The sequence below is a fragment of the Anthonomus grandis genome, chromosome 18 (assembly GCF_022605725.1).
Source record: "Anthonomus grandis grandis chromosome 18, icAntGran1.3, whole genome shotgun sequence".
NCBI lineage: Eukaryota > Metazoa > Arthropoda > Insecta > Coleoptera > Curculionidae > Anthonomus > Anthonomus grandis.
In genome coordinates, this window is record NC_065563.1 from 11,321,443 (window position 1) to 11,344,019 (window position 22,577).

The 22,577-nt window shown below is 33.1% G+C and overlaps 1 protein-coding gene across 1 annotated transcript in view; it reads left to right on the forward strand.

Moving 5' to 3' along the window:
- Positions 1–22,577, forward strand: part of LOC126746918 (intraflagellar transport protein 56) — a 219,655-nt gene that overhangs the window by 98,634 nt on the left and 98,444 nt on the right. The window contains exon 12 of the transcript XR_007664026.1: positions 18,779–18,962. The gene's annotated coding sequence lies outside the window, so the exon portion shown is untranslated. The remainder of the gene's footprint in view (positions 1–18,778; positions 18,963–22,577) is intronic.

A 22,577-nucleotide genomic window follows, 5' to 3' on the forward strand; every position in this document is an offset into this window, starting at 1 on the left:
TTGATATCAGTAAAATTAATCTATAATTGATTATTGCAAGAAATGAATAAAGTAACGTGAAAGGCTCCTCGCATCGGGGCTATCTATAAACAATTTGTATAGAACCAAAAAATAGTTACGTAAATAACTGGTTTACACCTCGCTTCGAGGCTATTGTTAAATTCCACAAAATACCAATGGTCGTTTTACTGCAATAAGAGTAATTTCAATTTAGACTGGGATTAGTGTAAAAATAAACGTGTAGATCTTTGCAACTACCGGTTATCGTAGTCGGAAACTTTGGTTGACCTCTCGTTTTGTTTATTTATTTATTAAATATTTTCATTTAAATTGTAAAATGGCTCAAGTCGCGAAATTGGTAAAACAATATACAACTTTACGAGACGTACCAATAACTCGGGTGCGAGAATTAAAAGATTGCGCGGCAATCCAGTGACCGTCGGAAACATATAGATTTTAATGCAGCTTTCGAATCTTTAACCGATATTACTAGTGATTTTGACAAATATCATACCAAGTTATTAGAAGTGATTGCAGGTTCTACTGAAGATGTGAATTTTGATGAATATCAACAAACTTATAGAAACTTTGATTCTTATGTGGCAGAAATTCGTTCGTGTTTTCTTGAATTATTTAATGAAATTAAACCAGGATTAAAATCGGAAACTGCAAATAATATGTCAGGTAAATTACCAAAAATTACTTTACCAACTTTTGACGGAAATTGGAAGGCCTGGCCAGCCTTTAGAGATCTTTTTGAATCTTTACTTCATAATAGCATTTCTTTACAAAATATTGAAAAATTTCAATACTTGTGTTTATCTCTTACTGGAGAACCCTTGAGTTTAGTGAAATCAATACCCTTAGAAGCTACTAATTACCCTATGACTAATTAGCATATGACACTCTTAAAAAACGTTTTCAAAATCGTCATTTGTTAGCAACATCTTATTATACGGCTTTAATTAAATTGCCAAAGGTAACTATAGAAAATGTTGAATCACTTAGATTTATTTTAGATAGTTTTGCTGAAAATATGCTGAATGCTTTAAATGAGCTTGGATTTCCTACAAACCAATGATTACTACAAAAAATTGACTCTAATCTTATTAAACGTTTTGAAATTCAATATAACGTAATAGACATTAATAATGATATACCTACCTACAAAGAACTTTTTGATTTTTTAGAAAAACAATGCTCTGCTCTTGATACAGTTTCATTTACACATCCAGAAAAAATTCATAGAAATAAATCATCTCAGAATAATGTACAAATTAAGCGTACAAGTTTTAATAATAATACTGTTAACGTAGTAACTGAAGGGAATTTATTAAACATAAAAAATTGTGTGTTTTTTGTCAAGCTAATCATAATATTTTTAAATGCGAACAAGAGCCCAAAGGAAAGGTATAATTTAGTTAAACAAAAGAAACTTTGTCTTAATTGTTTGGGTACTTTTCAAAAATCTTCCGAATGTAGGTCACATGGAAGGTGTAGTATTTGTCAATACCCCCACCACACTTTGTTACATTTTTCTAGTGAAAACAATTTAATTGCAAATAAAAATGTCGTGCCTATACAGGACGTACCATCAACTAGTATTCATATTAATAGTGAAAATCAGCAAACAGTTTTATCGAGCACTATTATTAATAGTAATCAAGTAGTTCTTTTATCCACAGCTATTGTAAAAGTTCTTGATAGTAATGGAAACTTTAAACATATTCGGGTTTTATTTGATAGTGGTTCACAAATTAACATTATGACTGAAAAATGTAGAAAACTTTTAAACTTGTCTATTTCTGAGTGTTCTTTGCCTATAGTAGGGATAGGAAAAAATAGTCTTGTTAGTAATGCTCGCGTAAATTGTACAATTAGCCCTACTGATTCGAATTTACCAAAAATAAAGTTAGAAGCTGTAGTTTTGCCTCGTATTTGCTCCAACATACCAAGTATGCATATAAAAAATAAAAATTGGTCACACATTACAAATTTTAAATTAGCCGACCCCAATTTTAATGTCCTCGGATCTATCGATCTGCTGTTAAATGCTGATATATTTTTTAAATCATTGCTCGATGGTCGTGTTTTGGGGGGACAAGGGGATCCTGTAGCCGTAAATACTACTTTTGGTTGGATATTAGCTGGAAATGTTAGTCCTCAAACTGTTAATTCAGTATACTCGTTTGTTAGCTTAACCGCTTTAGATAATATTAAGGCAATCTTAAAAAGGTTTTGGGAACTTGAGGATATTCCAAAATTCCACTTAGCCAAACAGAATTAGAATGGGAACAAATATATATAATATATATTATAAAAATTCTGTATCTCGTGATTCTCAAGGTAGATATATTGTCGATTTGCCCTTTAAAGAGCAAAATCCTGTATTTCCCAATTCAAAAAATACAGCCCTTCGTAGATTTCTTTGCTTAGAACGGCGTTTACAGCGTGACCCTGAGCTATATAAAGATTATTCAGAGTTTATGAAAGATTATTTGGACTCTTATATGTCGCCCGCGACCCCTTTGGAAAACTTTGATCAATCATTTTATATCCCACATTACTGTGTGCTTCGCCCTGAAAGCACTACCACTAAACTGAGGGTAGTCTTTGATCCCTCAGCTAAAACTAATAGCGTATCACTGAATGACACATTGTTGACAGGTCCCAAGTTGCAACAAGACATACAGTGTGGTGACTTTAACTGGAATAAATTCAGTTAAAACTAATCAAAATTTATCTCGCAAAATTCCTGAGACCCGTCGATTTTTGTTTATTTTTTTCACATTTCAAGATAGTTTTTCTATTTTTTCACCTATAGGGGGGGTCCAAATTAACTCAAACTTTTTTTTTTCAAATGGAAAGCCACTTTTTTTAAACTCTCATTGAAAAGAGCCCTTTTTCCTGATTAAATTGCCCTATTTACTTTTGTGATTATCTAAAGGAGAAATACGAAAAAAAAACCATTAAATTATTAAAAGTCTCGAAATATTTTGTGTTGGTAAATTTTTGGCGTGTTTGTTTATTTTATTGGTATCGAGACATTTCCTGACATTGTTGTAGTGTCACTGTTAAAGTGAATTTCAACCAGTTGTTAAATAAGTTAACTTATATTGAAAAAATGCCTTATTTATCCGAATCCCACAAGATTGAAATCTTAATGATGATTGGTTATGGGGACAGAAGTCGTACTCAGCTAGAGGTTGTCCACTTATTCAGGCAGAAATATCCAGATTTGCCACCTATTAACCAAGGTATACGGTTAGTAAAATCGAAAGCAGATTTTGAGAAGTTGGGCATGTGAGGGATGTTTCAAGACAAAGGTCTTCTTAAATCGATGAAAACACCCAATTAAATGTATTGTTAGCGCTGGAAGAAAATCCGGTAACTGCAGCCAGAAGAGTAGCTCACGAAAACTCTATTCATCATAAATCTGTGCTAAAAATTTTAAAAAGAAGACGATCCAGATCGCAGAGTTCAGTTCTGTGAATTAATGATTTTGAACGCCATTGACGAAAATCGCTTATCTTCGGAGTGGATCCTTTTTTCTGATGAGGCTACATTCACCCTAAATGGCCATGTTAATAAGCAGAACTGTCGCTACTGGTCTGACGAGAACCCACACTGGGTAAGGGAAACTAATACACAATATCCCCAGAAAACTAATGTTTGGGCTGGCATAATTGGCAGGCAAGTTATAGGGCCCATATTCTTCAATGATACTTTAACTGGGGAAAGATATCGAGAATTTCTTGAATAGGAACTAGTGTCTTATATCCGAGTCAGTTCGATCCAGATTTGTATGATGAAAGAATCTGGATGCAACAAGATGGTGCTCCCCCACATTATGCCCGTAATGTACGCCAGTTTTAGATGACAATTTTCCAAACAGATGGATTGGTAGAAGGGGTGCAATCGAGTGGCCGGCACGTTCTCCCGATCTCACCCCACTTGATTTTTTTTTGTGGGGACATTTGAAAAGTCAAATGTATATGAGCAAACCAAGAAACCTAGACGAACTCAAAGAACGTATTAGGCAAGAAATCCGACAAATATCTCCAGAAGTGTTAGAAAATGTCAGAAACGAATTTTATTATCGTCTTGGGCTTTGCCAACAAGTAAATGGTGCTCATTTTGAGCATCTTATACATTAAAAGCAACTTTTAATAATTTAATGGTTTTTATTTTTTGTTCGTATTTCTCCTTTAGATAATCACAAAAGTAAATAGGGCAATTTAATCAGGAAAAAGGGCTCTTTTCAATGAGAGTTTAAAATAAGGGGCTTTCCATTTGAAAAAAAAAAGTTTGGGTTAACCCCCCTGTAGGTGAAAAAATACAAAAACTATCTTGAAATGTGAAAAAAAAAAAACAAAAATCGACGGGTCTCAGGAATTTTGCGAGATAAATTTTGATTAGTTTTAACTGAATTTATTCCAGTTAAAGTCACCACACTGTATGTTGTTTATTGTTATTATTTTGACTTCACAAATTTGTTTTTACAGCCGATATTAAGCAAATGTATCGTCAGATACTTATATCTTCCCATCAAAGAGACTATCAGCGTATACTGTGGAGGTTTTCAAGCCAGGAACCTGTTCAGGAATTCGTTTTGAATACTGTTACGTATGGAGTGGCATCTTCGCCTTATTTAGCATTACGAACCTTATTACAGTTAGTTAGTGATGAGAAAGACAAGTTTCCTGTTGCGTGTGAGGCTTTGAAAACTCAAACTTTTGTCGACGACGTATGCTCGGGGGAAAACAGCTTAGAGGCAGCTTTACATTTAAAAAATCAACTTATTGAACTGTTAAAGACTGGTGGCTTCCAATTAAGAAAATGGACTATTAATGAGCCTAAACTATTAGAAGATCTTCCCGATGACATAAAAAATTCAGCATTAAATTTTGAGCAAGAAAATAGTTTTACAAACATCTTAGGTTTGCAGTGGGATCCGTCTAACGATTGTTTTTTGTATAATATCCATCCCTTTAGTAATATATGTACTAAACGCAACATTTTAGCAAATCTCGCTCGTATTTTCGATCCTCTTGTTTATCTTTCGCCAATTACTATGTTAATAAAGGTTCTGATGCAGTATGTTTGGTCGTTAGGACTATCATGGGATGATATTCCCCCTGAAGAAGTTGTTAATAGATGAACAAAATTTAAAAATGAATTTTCCTTCCTTAGTAGTCTTAAAATTCTTCGTAGGATTGGTTTGGACTTAGTTAATTCATGGATTTGGCGATGCGTCAATCAAAGGATATGGCGCATGTGTTTATCTTAGGTTTTGTTTTAAAAATTCTCAGAGCACTTTTCTTATTGTGGGTAAATCTAGTCGCTCCTCTAAAGCAAATTTCACTTCCCAAATAAGAGTTGTGTGCTGCAGTTCTTGTAGCAGATTTAATATCATTCGTAATAAAGACGTATGGTAAAAGGCTTTGTTTTTCTGACATTTATGCATGTTTGCCTTATCCTGGATCAAGTCAGCTCCACAACGATGAAAAACATTCATTAACAACAGGGTTTCAAAAATTCAAGACATAATTAATCCTTCCTGTTGGCATTATATTTTTAGTGTAGATAATCCAGCTGATTGTGCGAGTAGGGGAATGTTACCTAGCGAATTAATTACATTTTTCGCTATGGTGGAATGGACCATCTTGGTTAAAAGAATCATTAAGATAATCTTAAAGCTACTGAAAATGAAATAATTTTGTTAGAAGAAAGAAAAATTTCATTGTTAATAGCAAACGAATTAGATAATATTCATAATTTATTAACTTGATAAAATTAGCTTATTGCCTTAGATTGTATTAAAAATAAAAAATAAAAATCGAGATAAAAATTTAAGTTGCACAGATGTCAAAATTTCCATTACTGAATTTGAGAATGCATTTATGATTCTTATTGGCTATGTGCAAAATGTTTGTTTTAACCAGGAAATAGAAAACCTTAAAAGGTCACGTTTAGTTTCAAAACCTTTTAGAAAACTTGCAATTTTTATTGATGCAACTGGATTGCTCAGAGTGGGCGGTCGCCTAGTCTATTCTGGGCTTACTTTCGAACAAAAACATCCAATTTTGTTACCCAATAAGCATCGTTTAACTGACTTAATAATTGAAAAGTTCCACATAAAATACTTACACCCTGGGTTGCAAACTATGCAATGTTTGTTGGTTCAACAATTTTGGATAATTTCTTCAAAAAATGCTATTCGTCGAAATTTGTCAAAATGTTATTTATCGTTGTTTTCGGGCAAATCCAAAGGCAATTCAGCCAATTATGGGTAATCTTCCTTATTATAGGATCAACCAGGTTAAGGCATTTTTATGTGTAGGTGTGGATATGGCTGGTAGTTTTCCTATAACTATTTCCAGGACCCGAGGTGCCAAAGTCCTAAAGGCTTATTTTTGTATGTTTTACTACTAAAGCTGTTCATTTAGAACCTGTTTCTGATCTTAGCAGTGATGCTTTTTTGGCAGCTTTAAAACGTTTTGTGGCAAGTCGAGGTCAAGTCACACATTTATTTAGTGATTGTGGTACCAATTTTGTTGGTGCTCACAAACAAATATTATCTTATTTTGAATTAGCTGCTCAACAGGAGCACATCAAATGGACTTTTAACCCTTCTTCATCTCCTCATTTTGGAGGATTGTGGGAAACAGGAATTAACATATGAAGAATTCTATATCATTTTAGTTCAGATAGAATCGGTTTTAAATTCCCGTCCGTTGTGTTCTATCAGTTCAGATCCAAATGACTTAACCGTATTAACTCCCGGGCAATTCTTAACGCTGTCTCCATTATCTTCTATTCCGGAGCCAGATGTCACCAATTTAAAAGTTTCTAGACTCGACAGATGGCAATTGTTGCAAAGAATGCACCAAGACTTTTGGAATCGGTGGCATACCGAGTACCTACATTCCTTGCAACAAAGGCAAAACAAATTAGACGTCACTGGTGATTCCTTGATTCTGTCGATGGCATCAAGAATGGGATCAAGCGGCGTTGCCAAGCGACTAATTTTTTTTTAAATACATGATCTACATTCATTTAACGTTGAAGATCGACTTACATTGAGAATATCTTACATTGTTTATTTAAAAAAATATATTTGATATTTTAATTGAGAAGGAACAGTAGTATTGTGTTTGTCAAATTAAGTGACAAATTTTACATCAGAGATGTTGCAAACAAACTTCCACGGCATTCTACCTCTAGACTTTCAATGTACATAGGTTATCTATCATATGTCACATTTTGACCTTGTTTATATAAGAAAGCGTTACTCTTATTTAAAAAAAAAATAGGGCGGAATTTGTACTTAAAGAGGAATCATAATACGCGTCAGAATCATGTTCTGAGGTTGCCAATCCCACACACTGAGGTTGTCAGGAGTTCCTTTGTATGTAAAAAACTATTTAACGCGAAAATTGACATATTTAAAAAAAAATGGAATGTAAAGGTGTGTTTACTTAACCATTGTATAATTAGGAGGAATTCTATGGATATGACTAATAAGATTTGACAGTTTTATTTTTACATTATATTCTATTTTTTATTTATATTTATTTATTGTGTTTTGTTTTATATCCCTTGTATATTATTTTGTATTGTCCAATTTATTTAATTGTTCCATTAGTTTAGTTGAGATCCACGCCCTATAATCCCCATAAGGTTGTTGACTGAAGTTAATTTCACATCATTTTACAAGTCACCATCCGTCGAAATTAATACACAGCCAGTGTGTCTATTGAGATAAGCGCGTGGGCTTCATTACGAAGAAAAGCCCGATTGCTAGGAACTGCGAGGCAAGAACCCACACACATCATGAACAAAAAGAACCTTTTTTTCCTCTCTCTCATTTTTTTCATTTCAGTCAAAGTTACGGCAGCATTGAAAGGTCTCGTTGCCTCACCTGCGTGTTCACTTTATGAGTAACGACGTGCATAAATAGTACGAACAGTTGTTCATTTAAATTGCTTTTAACTGTACATGGACCGAGAGAGCACTACAACTTGTCAAAGTCGTTCTTTTTGGCAAATCTTTAATTCAATGAGGAGTAGTAGATCTACTATCACAGATTGACTTTTTTTTGAGGGTCTTGGCCACATGTATGAAGCTTGTATGAGGAAAATCGGAATCGTATGTCGGCCATCTTGCTTGGCAAAATTGACAGTTGTCATTGTCATAATTTTCAAGTATTAATTTTTAACTTAACGAAAAAAACATATTACAAAATGTCTGGCCTTTCATTTTCTATTCAACAATTAAAAATTGATTTAAAATACCCCTGACAATTTCTTTGATGTAAGAGTATGTATATTTTAAATGGTTCTGAGAAACATAGTAATAAAAGATTTTTTTAATTTCCTTCAGTTCATATTACAAGACAAACATGGAGAGATATGCAATGATCAGTTCTCTCCACAAATTTTAATAATGCTGATACTGCTGGCTTTACACTACAATACATATTTATTTAAACATTGATTTATGAGGTTTGCACTGCCTATTTTTTTTATTTTATTGCATGCTCCTATCACACCACTTCCTGTGTTCACTCAGACGAGACGATTTGGCTTTAGATATTACGATTTAATGATAAGATTGTCAGATTAAATGAAATTTGATTTCCCGCCTTAATTTGGCCACGCCTCTCCATTTTGATTGGTCCAATTAGGCACGTCAAACTGTCAAGTTAGTTACACGAGTTTCCGTTGCCAAGCGAGAGGGCTGATTTGTCAGAAGAATTTCTACAGTTTGTAAGCAACCACCACTCTGTATATTTGGGTTCTGTGCCATTGACAATAAATATTTAAATATTTTTTTAATTAATAAATTGTTACATTATTGGTATTCGCGGTAAAAAAGTTGCAAATAAACCGAGTGGAAGATGCCTCGAACGTTGAACGTGATGATGTCACTTCTACGTTTAACCTTAAATACTTAATGGATTTTCTCTTCTTCGTGGAACCGTTTCATCATTCGATTGATGATTTAACGTTATACCGTGGAGGCATGCAGTTAAATCGGTGTCGAGTGGTGAAATTTACATTTTTCGGTCCTTCGAGCCGCACACGGTTTTTTTTGCTCTGGACGTGCCATATGGGCTTAGAAAACTACTTTTGTCACAGCTGACAAATTCAAAATGGCGGACGGATGCTTGGAAAGGTGTATAAAAAAGTTATGGGAGTCCTAGAGATGGTGGAGTGCACTCCCCTTGTCTCTCCCTTCTAATTTAGTGTTAATAAATAGATGCGAAAAAATTCAGGAGCTGATTCTTGGGTGAATTTTAACGAAAAAAACTTTATAAGAAACGTACATCTGTCCTAAAATGACCCCATGTGGTAAAATCTAGTGGATTCATATTTGGTGACCAAAGAGTCCAAATCCACCATGGAAATCCACTCCTTTAATTTTACTTTAGACAAATAGATAGAATTAATTCGAAAACAAGGTAACTCTTCTTCCTCTTTTCTGTAGTGCAAACTGGTACTTGCTTTGTAGCCATACTTGAATTCTGAACAATATGGTTTTAGCTACGTATAAGTATATTAATATCAGCTTGTCCTGGGAGCCGAATCTTTCAAATGAAAACAAAGACAAAAACAGTTAGTTGTGTAACATTTCTGACGTGGAGTCAAATTTATTAGTTGTAGATTTTTTTCTTTTCTTCTTTAAAAAGTGATGCTTGCTATGTAGCAATATGGATTTTAGCTGGTATTTAAAATGTTAGCAACATAATTGATATTTTAAGGCAAGTTTTCTATATTAAAATAAAATATAATCTTTGATTGTGACCAGTAGTAAAAACCAGCAGTTCTGCATCCTTTTTCTTGTGTGCAAACTGGTACTTGCTACGTAGCTACATTTAATTGTTATACAATTTTAATGTGGTTTATTGGTAGCTCCCTATCAGTATATTAATAATATAACTGCTCCTTGAATTAAACTATTACTTTGACTCTACCAGAGGTTTCTAAAGGACTCTTTCGCAAATGGAGGAAAAGTGACGCTGGTTTAGGACTTCTACTGAAATAAAACTGCAGTTGAAATTCCGACGTTTCGGCCTTTATTTAGTCCATCTTCGAGGGCTATTTCCAGTGATGAAATGTGAATTGAGTGTATTTACGAGCTGTTTTGCCCTTTGAATTGTGTTGTTTTTGAAATTTTCTTCTGAAATAAAATCAGTTTTATTTGAAGTCTTAATATTTTAATGTAAGGAGCAGCTATATTAATAATATAATTATAGGTAGCTAAAACCACATTGTAATTGTACATCATTTAAATGTTGCTACATAGCAAGGACGGTTTGCACAACAGAAGAATGTAGCACTGCTAGTTTTTACTACACGTTACAATCAAGTATTACATTTGTTATAGTTTAGAACATTTGCCTCAAAATATCCATTACGTTGCTAATATTTTAATTTAAAACATCTACACATTAAGGAGGTTAAACTTATTAATGACATTCCCAAATACTATAAAAATAAATACAAATACAAGACGACCGTTACGTTGGGTGCCATTTTGAATATTAGCCAAAAATGACGTCACGCGCCGCTATATAACGTTTTGTTTGTATCTCCTATTATAAATGTGTATGCGGTCTGGTAAATATCGTATCTGTCCGCACGAAACCATCGAATGCTGTTCCACGAACCCGTATTATACTCGATAATCTATTACACTTTACTCTAATAATAATCCCATTAAATATAAACGGGAAAGTTCGTGGAAAATTCAATTTCCAGCGACCGATTTATATAGTTTATAAAAAGATTTACGCCGCGGACGCGTTTTATTTTAGACATTATATTTTCTCGGGATTCCTTTGTTTTTCCAATAATAATAATAATAATATGATAACAACAGAAACGCGCCTGGAGCGTCAAAATCGCAAAACAAGGGCGTGGCACAGCAACAAAATAATTATCGATTTATTTCATTAATAAAAGTAAATAAAAAATGATACGCCTATGGTGGCCCCGCCTCCCGCTTGTTACAACTGAAGCACGCGTAGGCGTTGCCAGGGCAACGGGTGTTGTTATCCCGACTTACCAGTGGCGTATCTTAATTAAATTAAATTAGTGCAATATTATTTTGTGCGGTTTTAAATTAGTCGCATTGTCTTCTGTTGTTCTGGAAAATTGAGATGATGTTACACAGTAACGAAATTATCGATTTATTTAAAATATTATTAAATGTAAAATGTACACACTTTTTGAAGAAACTAAAGAAGAAAAAAATATAATTATACAACGTAATGATGAATAAAAAAATACAAAATTTGGAATTAAAACAAACTGAACAAAATGAAAAACACAGTGACGTGACAACAAATATTGTAACAACTAAATAAGATCCTCATAAACAAATAAATCCAGTTGAATTGAAAATATGTGTTAATGGCATAAAAAGTACAAAATATGGTAACAAAAATGATATTGATACACTTAAAAAGGAGGCCGAGAAAAATTAACAGAATATAACATAGAAATAACGTTACGAAGTTAAAAGACCCCAGACTTAAAGTTGTTGATTAAATAAATAGCATTGATGACTTAAAAAATGAACTGGTGGAAGCATCTATCTTATAGAACAAAATAGTTTTATTAAAGAAAATGAGGATCTTCAGATTTCATATATTAAACAAAACCGAGGTACACAGAAATGCACAATTTATGAAAACTGCAGTTCTGGACGGTGATCTGATGGCCACTTTACACTATACAGTGACCGCCTAAAGTTCCGCATAAATTCGATAAAAACTAGAGACATGATTTTTTGAGAAAACGCTCGGACCCGTCGATTTTTATTTTAAGTTTTGCATTATTTCACATACATTTTTGTATACAGGGTGGAACAAAAAAAAAGATATGACGTCATCGGTCATTTTTTTAAATGGGATGCTATATTTTTTATTGCATTTATGAAATATAGGCGAAATTCCTCCTGTAATTTTGTTGTATAGGTAGGGAGGACTGCGGTATTTAATAATTTTATAAAATAGCACACTGGAATGTAGCTTACGTCTATTAAACATATTAAGTCACTTAAGATCATTAAGCTTATGTGATACATGACCTCGCCTATTAATACCATAAATAAAACGAATACAAGAGTTTTGCATTTTTTGAACTCTATAGTCTTGACCATCTAGACAAGGTCCATAAACCACATCACAATGATTAAAATTTGACAACACAAGAGAGTCGCATAGCTCACGTTTAATATTCAGATCTAAGTAATGTCGATGAGGGTACATGGTTTTTAGAGCACAATACGACTTTTTAAGATTATTTGATATGTGTCCACTAAACTTTCGCTGTGAATCGAGTGTTAAACCCAAGCTCTTGGTGCTCTCAACTACTTGAAGTTTTTGATGTCCAACAAACAAAGAAAATTCTTCATAAATAGTCCTTATTTGAACGTTACTTCCAAAGAGAATAACTACACATTTTTTAGGGTTTAATTTTAACACATGCTTACTAGAGCCTTTAACAAGTGCATCAAGATCAGCATTTATATGGTTCAAAGCAGTTAAATAATCAGAAGGTGCAAAGGAGTGATACAACTGCGCATCATCTGCATAGAAGTGATACTTACAGTATTCAAGATATTGAGGAAAGCATGTTGTGTAAATACTAAATAGTAGTGGCCCCAATATACTACCTTGACGCACCCCATTAAGAACTGAAAGACGACTTGAAAAGGTTGCATCAATTTGAGACCTATTACTTAGAAATGACTTTATTAAAGCTATAGCATAATTTGAGAATCCTATGTAGTGCAGTAAGGCTACCAATATTTGATGATTTAAAAAATCGAAGGCTTTAGTAAAATCTAGCAATACCAGAGCAGTGACTTTGTTATTATCTCGGGCACGAAAAATATCATCGGTAATATCTGCCATTGCTGTTGCGCAACTATATCCACTGCGAAATCCAGATTGCTTAATGGGTAATATTGAAAATCTATTAATATGGTTCCTTATTTGTACATCCAATACGCGTTCTAATATTTTAGACATAGTTGGTAGCACACTAATGGATCGAAAATGTGTATAGTCAGTAGGATTACTTATTTTTGAAAGGGGTAAGACAATGGCTTCCTTCCAACAATTGGGAAAATAGTTAGTTTCTAAGCATTTATTTATTATATGTGTAATATATTCGGAAATATGAGGACAGCAAAGCTCAAGAAGAGTTGTGTTAAGACCGCCTGATCCAAATACTTTACTTTTTATTTTTTTAATTATGTTAAATACCTCATAATTTTCCACTGCTCTGAACTGCAAAGAGAAATCTATGTCACTTTTTTTATTGCTTGAATAAAAATTTAAAAGTTCCTGATCTAAAGGTTGGTTTGAGATAGTAGAGTTTATAAAAAAATTGTTAAATTGATCAACATCATTAAACTGCACCAGAATATCTTTTTTCTTAGACGGAGTTAGTTTATCTGCAATTTTTAAATTTATGCTTATAATAGGCTTTGCGTTCCATTCTTATTGAAGCTGTTGTTAAGTTTCTTAATGATTTATAATATTCCCATTTTTCTGGACGTTTAGTGCGTTTAAACTGCTGAAGAGCTGCATCTCTTAATTTCTGCATTTTCTTAATATTCTCTGTAATCCAGGGTAGGAAGGGTTTTTTAGGCAATGTAATTGTTTTAAGAGGAGCGTGAATATCAAATAGGCTAGTTATAGCGTTGTTAATAATTACAACGTTATATATATAATTGTTAAACGGTATCGATTGAAGGTCATTTTTAAACAGGTTATAGTTTATATTTTTTAGTTTTCTAGAAATAAAAATAGTTTTTGGTTTATAATTTAATTTGGCCATTTGTATCTCACAATAGACTACGAAGTGGTTGGAAAAATCAGAACAGATAACACCAGTGCATTTAATTTGGTCATAATTAGTGACTATTAAATCAATTAGGGAACTAGAAGATTTCGTGACTCTGGTTGGCTCCATTATAACTTGTTTCAAATTAAAGGGCTCAAACATCGAAACTAACTTTTTTGTGAAAAGATTATCGCATTGTAACATATCAATACTAAAGTCTCCTATACAAAATATGTTGTTATACAAAGAAAACAGGTTAGAAACAAGGTCCTCCATTCTGTTTAAAAACTGCTGAATATTCTATCTAGTTGATCTATGAATTATTCCAATAACAGAATGTTCTTTCTTTATTGTAATTTTTGCCCAGATACATTCTAAAAATTCATGACTCTCAGAAAAGAGAATTTCAGTTTTGAATTGATTTCTAATATAAAGAGCCACACCGCCCTCGCAGCTTCCAAGTTTCTCAGTATAAAGAAAAATTTCGACCAAACATTAACATTTTCGTTAACATTAGTGTTTCTACAAACGTATACATTTTTATCGTGTGATATGATTATTCTAACTAAAACATGGCAGTTTGCTAACAATAATGGTACGCAAAATCTGATATTACATTGGTTCGGTTTATTATGACTGTGGTTAATGTTGAATATGGAATATCATCCTATCCTTATCATTATCCTTGTTAATGTCTCATGGATATTGCGCCCTATCAATGGCACTACACGGGTTACGTCATTGATAAATACTTGTATTGACCATACTTTCATTAAAAGAAAAAAAGACAATAAATGTATGCACACATCTTACATTTGGAATATTGATGTTACGGACCATTTCCCTATTTTACTTGTAGAAACCGCGACAGAAAACTTTTATGCTATTTGAGAAGATATTATAAAAAATAGTTAAATATAAAACATATAAAAAAATTAATAAAAGCTTTAAGTATAGAAAGGGAACAGCAGTACAAAATATATAGAAATTCCTTAGACAAAGTCATTAACACATTGAGCTCCGAATTTCGAGTTTGCTTTCTGGGACCAAGCTTTGCTCTCTGATTTCAAGTTGTGTGTATCCTCCAGATACACACAACTTGAAAAGTTTTATACCGTGGCAGTGTCTGAAATAAATGCGTCCTCGAAACGGAACGTTACTTTCGTCGATACAAATGTCTTTTTTTGGGCATATAGGAGGAAATTTCTTTTGCAGCATGTCAAGAAATTCGGATATTTTGTAAAGTCGGTCATCAGAGGGTCTGTCCTTCTCATTATCACTTACATGGAACATGCCCAAAATACCTTCAAATCTGTTTCTACTTATAACTGCGGGTATGCGATTTTGGTACAACGATTTGGTTGACCAATAATCCCGTAACTGAAGCATTGGAAGAAGGCTCATCCATAATATAATGCCAAAAAATTTTCGCATTTCTACGGGATTGATATCCACCCATTTCAGCACCTTGGCCTTCCGGTTTGGATCTGCTATTGCCGCAGCAATTCGCTGTGAAGCAAACCTATTGATTTCAGTCACAAACAGATTAATCATCTCATCATCGATGAAATAGTTAAAGAATTCAGTTGGTTCTTTCCCTGCAAAATCTGCACTAACAGCTGGAATAACACCAATATTCTGAGGGCTTTCACTGAAAGACAGTCGGTCTCCTTGAATGTGATCCCATTTTTGCTTAGTAGTTAAAGTCGCTAGAGGTACGTTACCGTCTAGATCTTCGTCTTCGGATAATAATATGGCAGAATTATCTGAATTATTACCGGATGAATCGTTATCAGATGATAGATCACTTTCAACAGGAATAAATTCTTTATCTACGAGCGAATCATCTGAAAATCCGGTAATTTCGTCTTCTATTATATCTCTTGACTCATCGTCGGACAGATTCTCCAGCTCCTTTGCCAACTCCTGATCGGATAGATATTTCTTAGCCATATTTGCTTAACTCTGAAACAAAAAAACACATTAAAGCTAGTGTCCACGGGTGGGCATTCGGTCCCAAAATGTAAAATAGCACTCTGGGACCACGTGCCCACCCGTGGGTCACCGCAACAAAAATTACAAAAACAGCCAAAAGTCGACAGAGTATTGATCCACAAACTGCAAAAAAATAACTATTAACAAAAAATTAAAATTTTGTCCCTGGAAGTAAAATCCAAATGCCCACCGGTGGGCACGCGGGGCTCAACGTGTTAATAAATGTAAAAATTATTTTTTTTAGTAAAAATCAAAGAAACCCAATATAATATGAAAAAAAAAATTATAAATGAAGCTAGAACCCTAGAACTTGTAAAGTTATTATTATTGCTATTGTAAATTATGCAGTTTTAAGATTTTGTAAAACCAAGTTATGTTCCTTTCTCATGTATTTTAACCTTTTAGCCTTGTCTGAGGCCCTAGAACTTATGAAATAAATTGACAGAGCCCCTTAATTTGTTATCCCTGATGATGGAGATGTTATATGTCCAAAACACGTGGGATTTGCAGTTTTTTAAATAAAATTAGTGGAGGATGACCGACATACTTTTAGTTACCCACTGCAAGAATGGACTACTTTATTTAATTGGATTAATTTATTTTTTGTAATATAGACAAATTTAGATTTTTTTAGAATAACTTATCTAGATTAGTAATTTTCTTATTAGTAGCCTTTAAGAATGTTTTATGCATCCATTATTGGGTTGGTTAAACATTATGTAATCAATTTATTGGTGTATGTTGTGTATATTTTGCAATATATGCATTACCTAATAGAAATATTTTAAAGCAATTCTTGTTAATAATTAAATAAAAAATTATTTAATAAATAGAAATAAATAAAAATGACACGGCTATGGTGGCCCCGCCTCCCCGTTGGTACAACTGTGTAACACGCGTAGGCGTTGCCAGGGCAACGGGGCAACTTACCAGTGGCGTATCCTATTTAAATTAAATTAGTGCAAATTTATTTTATAAAGTTCTAAAATAAAACGAACTTTTCAAGCGCTACTACTCGGAAGCGTAAAAGTTTTAAATTGAGTCTATTCTGGAGCACATCTGGGAAATAAATTTTCCGGGAAGTCGCATTGTCTTCGTACTTCAGGAAACTTTAAATAACATTTTCTCGGTATGGCTTACAGGGAATCGAGTTCTTTTCGCATCTAGGTATATAGTTAATAATGAATTTCTTGTTATATTTTTGTTCTAGTACGTCGTACGCTCGGGAAAAAAATATTTCCCAGAATGTCATTTTCGTGGAAAGCATCGAGACAAACCCATAATTTTCTTTCTTGCAAGGGATAATTAAAATTGTAACGTTTTCGCAATTAAAATTAATAAGCGACCGTTAACGACGCGATAATTAGGCTTTTTCCATACAAAAAATAGTTGTTATAATCATTTAACATGTTTACAGGGTCCTCAAGTAAACGTGGTTACTTTGGTCAGCTAACCCCTTATGAATATACGAGAGTATATTACACAAAAAAAAATGTTGAAGTATGACTTTTATTTATAGGATTTGCAAATTCAACGGTTTATGTAATAAAACAATTATTTAGCGCTCGGTTAGTTATTCCCAGAAAGCCTGTCGCTAAACAAAAACAGATTTCGCGGAATAAAATTAATACCATCTAATATATAATCGTTAACTGTGTTTACATGGCGATCGTAATACGCATTACCTCACGTCTAAACGTAATAGAACTGTCTAGAAACTGTGATTTTTATGTGAGAGTTATTGCTGTTGTTTGCGCCTCGCCCATTCGCCATTTTGAAACTGTTACTTTGAAAGACTATAATAAGGAAAATTCGTATTTACATGCAAAATTAACATGGAAAACACATAGAAAAATAGTCAGTTGTGATCTGTGTAGGTCTAGGCCTGATGATACTCCGATAGGAGCGAAACACGTGTAACTTTAAACAATTATAGGGATTTGATGAGTCCGTGACTTTGTGTTTTTACCTTTGTTTTGTTTTTTATGGAAAACACAGTTTCGTGAAAATTATACATAACTGACTTATTGCTTTTTCGGATATATTTCATATAGGGGAAAATGTTTATTACCCGAACGAAATATGTCGATTTTCAGTAACTGAAATGGGGCATTTCTATTCATCTGCTGATTTTTATTTACTCTCTCTCTTTTTCTCTCAATTTCTCTTGTAATTATTAAACTGAAAACTATGATGTTTGTTTTTTCGTTGCTCACTGTTTTGCAGTCATGTAATATAGTTTTCCTTAATTTGCTCTAGCAGCTGCCTCTTCTGTTATTCTAAGCTGATGTAGCTTTTTTATTTTTCTGAACTGAATTTAATTTATAAGCATGTATATTTGGGAATAAATAAACCATTATTATTATTATTAATCAGCTCGTAATACTACAACATCAACTTAACTGACCGAGAGATTTTCCGTTATTTTTCATTCTATTACGCAAGCGTCGCCTTACTGACCCGCCGAATTTCCCACTTCAACTGATGAATGCAACGACGAGTTTCTCTTTAAAAAAATCGTTAAGAGTTTCATCACCGAAAAATGCCGAGTTAAATGGAGGGGATGGAAGGGCGATTGACGTCAAAGTTTCATTCTTGGAAACTTGCCCGCTATTAAGTTTTTCGGTATATCGAAGGTAAATAGGCGCCAGATGTTTGTCATGATCATTATTATGCCTGAGATTGTCAAGTAACCATTTTCCAAAGATTCCTGTATTATGCTTTTATAGTGCAAATTACGATAACAACGTTTATTTGTTATAAAAGCCCAATCGTAATCTCAAAAATATATTCACCTGTTGTGAGTCGTGCTTGTGTCGATTTACACTGAAAAAAAAAAATAAAAAAGTGCATGTGGGGCAAAAGTTCGCGCGTACTTTTACCCCATGAATTTGTGTAACCCATTTTCTTGTTTTTAGGGACTACAAAAGAAAATCAGAGCGCACGCCCATCACGCCACAAATTCTTAATCGAGCTAAGGAGCTGATCCAAAATGGTTTATCCAAGCGCCAAGCTGCTTCGCAATTAGAAATTTCAGAAGGTGGCCTAACAAAGCGACTAAAAGCGGATTGTGGGGTTCAGCAGTTAGGTCGATTTAAAAAGGTATTTACGATAGAACTTGATAATGAACTCGCAGAACACGCAAAAACCCTGGAGAAAGCACATCTTTCACATATTGATAAAAAATAATTAAATTACAAAAATAAAATGTTTTAAATTCGACCCTCAACATGGGGATCTTGGAATCTATAAGATGTATGAAGATGATTAAATTGGGGCAAAGTTAAGAATGTTTGAGCTTAATAATATACCGTTTAAAAAAAATTTTAAAATTCCCAATGGTTCCGAAAATATTCGAAATTTTGAAAAATCAATTTTTATTTTTTACGTTCTTATTTGTACTGCTGCATCTTTCGTGCTTCATGATGAGGTTTTTATATTTTTAATACGAACTTTCATCAACAGTGTCTTTTTATAAGAATTTTCTAGGGCGATTGGTCCACACTGTTGCGCGCCAAAAGTGCGCCCAAGAATTATAGTCGAAATTTGCTCAACTTCATGAAGTTTTTAGGTTTAATTAAGAGAATAAAAAAATTACTATTGTTATTTTGAAAAATCAATTTTAATCTTATGAGACCTTATTTTTATGCCGAATTTAAACTAATTTGTACTCTTGCATTGCCACCGTTTTCGTGCTTTATGATGGGGTTTTTAGATATTTAATACGAACTTCTTAAATATTAGATAATAAATTTGGCGTCTATAAAGACGTTAAAAACAAGAATTCTTTTGACAAAAACAAAATGTGTCTTCTCAGTTTATCACAGCCTTTAAACTTTCATAAAATACAATATATGTATACGTTTTTAGTACTGTAGTACAAAGTGATGAGATTTTACTAATAGCACTGTTTTCGTATTAATTATTATATGATTATATCAAATTTAAATAAGCAAACTATGTTACCTTGATTGGATATTAATGATGAAACCAGCTGTTATTCATGTATATCATTTTGAAAAACAGGGATTTTGCAGAAGAATTTCTTACTGGATAAGAATGTGGGGTGGGTGGGGGGCTAAGGGTAGGATTAATGAAAAACGAGTTTTTAGCACAAAATAATTGCCTTAGAGGAAAAATTTTGCAGTATACTAATGAGATTCAAAAAAATTGATTTGATATGAACTATACAAAGCTTTCCATGCTGTGATTAAAAATAAAGAGTAATATAAATTATAGTTAATGTTCTATAACCTGAGAGAGTAAATTATTTAGCAAATTAAATTATTTCTTTTAACGCAATTATTTTATATAATAAAAACGTTTTTCATTATCACTATCCTTACACCCCTCACCCGCCCCACATCTTTATCCAATAAGAAATTCTTTTGAAAAATCACCGTTTTTCGTCTATAAAATCCAATTTAATAGCACTGTTTTTGTATTAATTATTTATTAGTATACATATATATAATTATATCAAATTTAAATAAAAAAACTGAGTTAAATTAGATATTAAAGACAAAAACAACTGTTATTCAGGTGTATTATGTTGGAAAACAATGATTTTTGAAAAGAATTTCTTACTGGTAAGTTATGTGGGGTGGGTGGGGGGGTACGGGTAGGCTTAATAAAAAATGAGTTTTTTTGCAGAAAATAATTGCCTTAGAAGAAACACTTTATAATTTACTAAGGAAAATCAAAAAAATTGATTTGATAAAAACTATACAAAGATTTCCATGCTGTGTATAAGTGCTTAAAAATAAAGAATAATATTAATTATAGTTAATTTTTTATAACCTGAGGAATTTATTTCTTTTAAGACAATTATTTTATATAATAAAAAAGTTTTTCAATAACACTACTCTTACACCCCCCACCCGCCCCACATCTTTTTTCAGTAAGAAATTCTTCTGCAAAATCCCTGTTTTTCAAAATGCTACACATGGACCAGAGAAGTTGTTGTTTTATGGTATTTATTATACTCGTATTTGTTTCATACTATACATTTTAATGTAATAAGCTTCTAGAAATATTTTGACACCCTGTATATTAAATATTAAAAAAAACTAGACTAGTCTAAAGTCTTTCTTGAGGAAATGACTAAAATCCGTTCACAAAAAGTCAAGTTAATAGAATTCTTAGGCCAGGAGTCCCTAGAAAAAACAAAATAATTTGTCTTTTATTTTTAAACAACACATATATTATGATCGTTAAATATATATTTAGTTAACGATTTTTTAGTAAAATGTTGGTATATTTATTAACTCTAGAATACATGTATATTATATACCATTTTGTTTACAAAAGGGAGAAAATTTCGGCATTTAAAAAAAATTGACACGGGAATTACATATTTAGTTTTTTAAACTCGATTACTACCTCTTAAATATTTTATTAAATTCTTTTGAAGAATCACTGTTTCTCGTCCATATTATCCAATCTAATAACGCTGTTTTGATACTAAATATTTATATATATATAAAATAAAAAGACCAGTGTAGCCAGAATGATGGGCTTTAATAAAGTACAACTGGACAGATACTTTTCAAACCTTTAAGTTCTGTGGGAGAAGCACCAATTTGGGGTTTCCAGAATGTTTAACATGGATGAAAGTGGTCTGTCAACGGTTCCTAATAAAACACCCAAAGTCGTTTCGGAAAAAGGCAAAAAATTAATCGGCAAAGTCTCTTCTGCTGATCGAGGACAAACTGTCACTGTTGTGTGCTGCATGTCGGCATCTGGAGCTTATGTTCCTCCAGCAATAAAAACACGTAAACAAGAACTTCTTAATGGCGCCCCCCCAGACTCTCTGCTATTGACATCAGATTCTGGATATATTAATGGACCCCTATTTTTGGAGTGGCTGGAGCATTTTACAAAACACGTAAAGCCATCAGAAGAGAACCCGGTCCTTCTCATTCTAGACAATCATTCCTCTCATTTGTATCTAGATGCAGTTTTGTTTGCCCGCAATCACAATATTCATATGTTGTCTTTGCCGCCACACAGTAGCCAAAAAACACAACCGCTGGATAGATGCTTTTTAAGCCTTTAAAAGACAAGTTTGCTGAAGCATGTGAGCGGTATTTAATAAGTAATCCTGGGAAAGTGGTTACACAATTTCAGATATCTTCACTGTTTGCAGAGGCATACCAAACTGTGGGTACCATGGGAAAAGCGGCTTTTAACGGCTTTAAAAAATGTGGAATCGTACCTCCTGATGTATTTACCGACGAAGACTTCTTACCATCAACTGTTACTGACCAACAATCCATACCGCAGGAAAATTTACCTCAACCAGAAGGTTCTGTCCTTCAGCCTTCTACATCTCAGAATATTTTGGAGCCATCAACTTCAAATAATTTACTACAATCTTTAATTGAATTCCGACAATCAGAGATTAATGATCAGTCACCTCAGCCGCAACCGTCTACATCAAAAGTTGTTCCAGAGCCTATTCAAAAACCATCTGCAGTTACTGATTTACAGCCATCTACATCAACCAACGCTGATGTACTGGCAACAATAGCATCTGAAAAACCACGGAATGACAAAAAACAAATTCGCCCCTCCGATATTTTGCCTTTTCCTAAAAAAAAGGACCCTATGACAAGAAAAAGTAAGGGGAAAAAATCAGAAATAATAACTAGCACACCTGTTAAAGACGCCTTGGAGGAGGAAGTAAAAAAGCGCGAAGGAAACAAAAATAATAAA